Source organism: Chelon labrosus, assembly GCF_963514085.1.
Source record: "Chelon labrosus genome assembly, chromosome: 9".
In the NCBI taxonomy this organism is placed as follows: Eukaryota; Metazoa; Chordata; class Actinopteri; order Mugiliformes; family Mugilidae; genus Chelon; species Chelon labrosus.
In genome coordinates, this window is record NC_140359.1 from 27,673,197 (window position 1) to 27,679,780 (window position 6,584).

The 6,584-nt window shown below is 40.4% G+C and overlaps 1 long non-coding RNA gene across 1 annotated transcript; it reads right to left on the minus strand.

Annotated features, from left to right (window-relative positions):
* Nucleotides 1–134: 134 nt before the first annotated feature.
* LOC311492956 lies at nt 135–2,497 on the minus strand. Its single transcript, XR_014699229.1, has 3 exons — nt 2,230–2,497; nt 577–633; nt 135–158 (listed from the first exon to the last, which is right to left on the minus strand). It is a non-coding gene; the product is annotated as an uncharacterized lncRNA (long non-coding RNA).
* Nucleotides 2,498–6,584: the final 4,087 nt, after the last annotated feature.

Genomic DNA, 6,584 nt, shown 5'->3' on the forward strand with positions numbered 1-6,584 from the left:
GTCATTATCAAGTGAAACTTTCTAACTCACCAGTCAACTTGGAGACATTTCAAGAAAATGTGACTTATTGTCTACAAACTGCTGGAATTCTACATGTTCATAGAAGATTTAGGAGACACTTCACTTTTACTTACTGGGAGATGATCGTCTAGCTGATCCTGCAGAGAAACATGAAGTAGAATGATTGACTGATTGATGTGAAGTGTGTAATCAGTGTGATAGTCAGAACTAAACATCCTGTGATTGTTGGTGTCCACAAGCAGCTCAATAACTGATTTACTTCATCTGTGTCAACATCTAGCAGCTCCACCTCACTACCTGTGATAGTCTGTGTGGACTGAGGCAGACTGCAGGTGGAGACAGAGAGTCAGGAGAACCACCTGGACAGAAAGTTACCACTAGAGGACGCTCTCTACACAATGTCTGTCCTCATGTCTAATCAAAGACTAGCTGAAAACAACAAGACAAAGAAAGAGAAGAGCAAGTGTCTAAATGTGAATCTAGAGCCTTGAAAAGCTGTAATCCTACATGTTAATGTGACCAAGAGGATTTCTGACTCAGTTCACTTAAACTTACTGTCAGGTGGCTGGTATTTAATGCTGCTGCTGGGCTTCACTGATGGTTCAGAGAAGTCTGCAGGGAGAGAGAACATGTAGATGCATTGACTGATGTATTGATGTGTGAGTTGATGTTTCAGCTTGTAGTCATCTCTCTGGATTCTGTGTGTCTCTCTAACTTCTTGCTTTCATCCACTTCCAGAGCTGTGTTCAGTGACTTAGTTCTAAACTGCAGCTCTACAAATTGAACCGTGGCATCCCTAATACATTGTAGAGCCAAAGCTAGACTTATAACCAGGAAGCAGGCAGTGTTTGATTGGATTCTTTTCTACATTTTATCATTCATGTTAAAGCTAATATTGACTTCTCTTCAGACTTCATGTTGACTTATCAGCCAGTGCTGAATAACCCAGCAGATATCTTGTAGTAGATGGAGGCAGAAGAAAAGTGTTTTCAACGTCTGCTTTGACGTCCCTCATGAACTCTGAGCCCTCACTGGCTATGACCTGATGGAACAGATGACTGCTTCAGATGCTGGATCAATAATATTATTCTTTAACAGTTAGTCTGTTAACAGAGGAAGTATTGTGGTTGATGGTGCTAGTCAGAGAGGCTGAATCCATTCATACAGTACAGATCACAGCCTGCATACATTGGACCAGTCTGACTCAGTTACTACTGATGGTATGTAGCATTGATCTCATCAGGTTATTGTTGCTTACTGTTCTATGACATCAGAGGATCACATGTGTGGATGTACTAAAGAGAACTAGAACTCTGATCACATGAGGACTCCTCCTTCACTTCAATCAAAGTTCTTCAGTTTCCAAGCTTCCGGTATTAGGTCCATGCATGTTCAGCTAGCTTCTATAGAGCATGCTCAGTAGGATCCTTCTCAGTCCAGCTGGTGGAGAGCTTCCAAGACAGAGATTCACCCTAGCTAATACTTTATTAACTCTGACATTATCATTGACCTCAGCTTGATATCACAAACCAGCACCGATATTGTCATGGTTCTAGGTCTTGAATATTTCCCGTGAAGCTGGTTTTCTTTGTTTCCTATTTTATTTTGTTAAGTTCTTCCTTGTCTTGTGTTACCTCCTGTCTCCTTTGATTGTTGGATCAGTTTCTCCTTGTGTGCTCCACCCTCTGTAGTCTCACCTGTGTCTCTTCACCCCTCTGCCCGCATGTATATATAGCCCTGCCATTCCCTTTATTCTCAGTCTCATCGTCTGCAAACTTTTCCCTGTTCTGCCACATTACCCTGTTTGTCTTGTACTTGTGCTTCCTTGTGTTACTTGGTTTTGATTCTTTCCTGTTTTTTGAGTTTGCGTTCTTGGATTACCCTGCCTCTCGACTGCAGCACATTTAGTTCCCTGTTTTGTATGTTTCCATTTAAATACATTTTGATTCCTACTCCTGCCTCATCCCTGTGTCTTGCATTTGGGTCCCATCTGACGGGAAATCATGACAGACATAGATTAAAAACCTGTAATGAAGTCACTGAGGATTTAAGGTGGACTGAAGAGAATCTGTCAGTCATTATCAAGTGAAACTTTCTAACTCACCAGTCAACTTGGAAACATTTCAAGAAAATGTGACTTATTGTCTACAAACTGCTGGAATTCTACATGTTCATAGAAGATTTAGGAGACACTTCACTTTTACTTACTGGGACGGAGTACTTCAGCTGAACCTGTAGAGAAACATAAAGTAGACTGATTGATTGATTGATTGATGTGAAGTGTGTAATCAGTGTGATAGATACAGTTTTCATGTTGTTTATGCTCCTGTCAATATTAAACAGTTAGAAACCAGGAAAAAAGCCCAGCACAAACTTCTCAAACCATCCTGTCCAGATATTTAGAGATAGGCCACAAGTAATTAAGAAAAGGACTTCCGGTGATGCAGCTGAGCTAGGAAGACGTATGCTCCAGAGCTCTTAAGGAAAACTTGGTTTTTTTAAATGTCGCCCGCTGTACCTCAAGCTTTATCCAACTGGTGAAATATGGACTTGAGACCTCGAAATAAGACGCAAAGCTCAATTACTTTCCACTTTTCTGCTCAGGTAGCTTTAGCACGCGAAACGAGCACTGAGCACAACATGGCTGTGGAAGAGCAATGTGAAGTGGAAGGAAGTCACACCATACGACAAAAAAGAAAACGTGGTAATGAAGCACTCTCCAGACACATTCTCATCCGTCTACTGAAGTAACAGGACCGGGATAAAATTGTCCGAATAGCCGCTAAGACATCCAGAGAAAAAGGTGATAAATCACTTTCAATGGAAATGCAGCGATGCTTTTCTCAGATCTGAGTGCAAACCTGGTGAAGTGCAGAAAGGAATACAACCATGTTAAGAAGGAGCTGCATGCAAAGAAGCTCCAATTCAGCCTCCTACATCCAGCGACTTTGAGAGTCGTCCCACCTAATGGAGAGAAAAAGTTCTTCGGATCACCCGAAGCAGCGGCATCTTTTCTGCAAGACTTCCCGGGAGGCGATTAGTCCAGCTCCTCACCGGTGACTACAGGTGCAACAACCACAGCTCCTCTAATGCTGAGAGGAGAGCGATTCCTGCACATCCTTTCCACAACTATCTAGTGACTCTTAAAGGGGAACTACTGTTTCTTTACAACCTGGACCTTATTTCTAGTATAAAATACCATCGTTTACTCACCAATATCACTTTTGTTTCATTTGCACTTTGCAGATATTTAGATCAGCGTATATCCATATAGTGGGAGTGATCAGGACATCGAGATGCAGTCTCTAAATAACGCATTATCTGCTGCGAAACTCGTTCATTTCACCAATATGTTGTTATGATATGCTAGTGGTATTCCCTGTTGAGTCCGGAGTTACCTGTTATCATCACCCAGGGTCTGTAGATCAATCTACAGCGGGGCGCACACCTGCAACGGTCGGCTTGTTTACCTGTAACTTGCTACTGCTATGGTTTGTCCACAACCTCAGAATCAGAGAAATATTCAGCCATGTTACAAAAAACTAGCAGCAACAAATTACAGGTAAAGAAGCCGACCGTCATGGGTGCGCGCGCCGCTCAGAGATGGCATCATGTCTCTGACTGACATTGATAACAGCTAACTCCGGACTCAACTGGGAATAACACTAGCGTACGATAACAAAATATTGGTGAAATGAACGAGTTTTGCGGCAGATAATGTGTTATTTAGAGGCTGCGTCTGGGTGCCCCAGTCACTCCCACTATATGGATATACGCTGACGACTAAATATCGTCTGAACAAGTGCAAATGAAACAAAAGTTATACAGGTGAGTAAACGATCATATTTTATGCTAGAAATAAGGTCCAGGTTGTAAAAAACAGTACTTCCCCCTTAAGTGCAATGATATCCCCGCCATATCTTTTTGTTTTATGAACTACTTATTTTTGGTCATTATGGACAAAAGAGAGCTTCTTCTATTGTTGTGAGATTGCACTTGAACTTTCATTAACTTCTGGTTAAAGCAGGTGTTACAATGTTTACACTTGAGGTTGTTTATATACCGAGTGAATACAGGTTTATATGGGCTACAAAAGAGCTCTGGGCCCAATAAGGTATTAGTTAGGCATGATAGTTTTAAGGAGCAGTCAACGGAGGTCCTGGTTGGTGATTGTGGATGGTGCCGAGTGTTCAGGGGGTCGGTGCTTAAGGGAACGGGGAGGTTTTAAACTTGTTTTGTTTCTTCTGTTTGGTTCCACTGAGAGAGAGGCATTTTCTTTAAGCTTATTGTTGAGAGGCTACAAGGCAAGTTGGTGGTGAAATCTGTCAGTTTTAGTGTCAATGGTCTAAATGGGCCTGTTAAAAGGAAAAGCGTGTTAACATATTTAAAAAGATTGAAATGGATATAGTCTTTATCCAGGAGACCCATCTTAAGAGTACAACAAATTAAAAAGAGGATGGCTAGGCCAAGTCTTCCCTTCATCTTTCAGCTCTAAGGTGAGAGGAGTCTATTTTAATAAATAAAAACTTTCCCATCACTGTTCAGGAAACGATTAGCGATCCATTCGGCCGACAAAATGCCCAACATGTACAGGTGGCATCTGAATCTGACCCTCCTTAAAAAAAAAAAAGACTTTTGTCAGGGCTGAGAAAACTATTTTGAGAACAAGACAAAGGTACTATGAACTGGAGGAGAGGGCTCACAAAGTCCTATCCTGGCAATTAAAGAAAGAGGAGAGCTCAAAAACACTTAGCCAAATTGAAGATGAACATGGCTGTATTACACAGAACCCAAAAGAAATAAATGAAACTTTCAAAAAGTTTTATGTTAATGTAGGAGCCATATAATCATTTGTATTGTCTTGGTTTGACTCCTCCTGCACACTAGGGGGTGTAAAGGTCACAGTCGAGACTGGCCAGAAGAAATTTAAGTTCATGTTACGAATCACAGGTGTTGCTAATCAAGGGGTGAAGCAAACAGTTTTTGATTGTGCTCGAAGGACCTGTATGAAACGTTTGGTTTAGATTATGTATGGAAAAGAGGGTGGATAGTCTGCAAATAAATGCATTTTGGATTTCAAGTAAAGAAAGTCAGAACAATCCATCAGTTAGTAACCAGTAGCGACGGAAAATTGGGACTCGGTCACTACAGTTAATTTATATAAGTCAGAATCACCAGAAGATCTGTCCATGATAGATACATTCTTAAATAATATTGAGTTACCTAAACTGAATCAGGACGACCAGCTGGATCTAGACTCACCATTTACCTCAAAAGAAATCAAAAATGCTCTATCTACACTAGAACCTAATAAATCACCAGGGGAGGATGGGTTCCCCCTGAATTCTACAAAGAGTTTAAGATAAGATAAGATAAGACTTTATTCATCCCCGTGGGGAAATTAGGGCGTTACAGAGGCAGGAAACAACAGTGCAAGATGCAGAAGATACAAAAAAAAAATGGAATAGAATAAAAATAGAATACGGCAGAGAAGTATGTACAAAAAATAGAGATTCACAGTGTCTGGTCTGAGTTGAAACCACCAATTTGGATTGAGGAGCTAAAGTGTTAAGGAGGTTAAATATATATATATATATATATATGTTGACATTCATGAATATCATGAATAAAAACAACAACAAACTCCAATAGGAGTTAAATTGCCACGTATTGCAACTAGAAGGTGTGAGATCATGGTCATATAGGATTTGCTAATGCTTATACCTCTCCTTATGGATGTAATTAACCTAGCATCTAAAACACAACACCTCCTTGATTAATTTTCAATGGCTATAATTACAGTGAGTCATAAAAAAAAACAAAGACCCTTAAAATGCTCCTCTTCTCAACCAGTTTCACTCTTGAATGCTGATTATAAATTGATTTCTAAAGCCTTAGCAAACAGGTTTAGTAAATTCTTACCAAAATTGATGAACCTAGATCAGGTTGGTTTACTCCAGTAGAGATCCTCTGCCAGCAACATGTGTAGGTCACTTAATGTTAGTCATATGGCAGCCTCCAGTACTGATCCTAGTATAGCTGTTATCTTGGATGCTGAAAAGGCCTTTGATAGGCTTGAGTGGCCCTATTTATTCAAGGTTCTAACTAAATTCAGATTTGGCTCCTATTTTATTAACTGGGTCAGAACGCTTTTTAAGAAACCACAAGCCAAAATAATTATTAATGGACAAATGTCCACTGCTTTCCCCCTGAGTAGACTGAGCAGACAAGAGTGTCCCTTATGCCCTGGGCTCTTTGTTATAGCCGCTGAACCTCTGGCCAAGACAATCAGACAAGACTCAGAGATAAAGGGTGTGAAAGTGGACCAGACAATACATACAATTAATTCTCCATCAATCCTATCTTAATCCACAGAAATTGCATAAATATAAACCTGAGATATCCAGCTTGTGTTTTACATGTAGTATAGAAGAGGGCTCATTCCTGCACTGCACTTGGTTATGCACAAAACTTAAAACGTTCTGGCATGACATTACTGACATCATGACAAAACTTCCAGGAGTGCATCTCCCTCAAACCTGCTTATTAGGAGATACTACAAA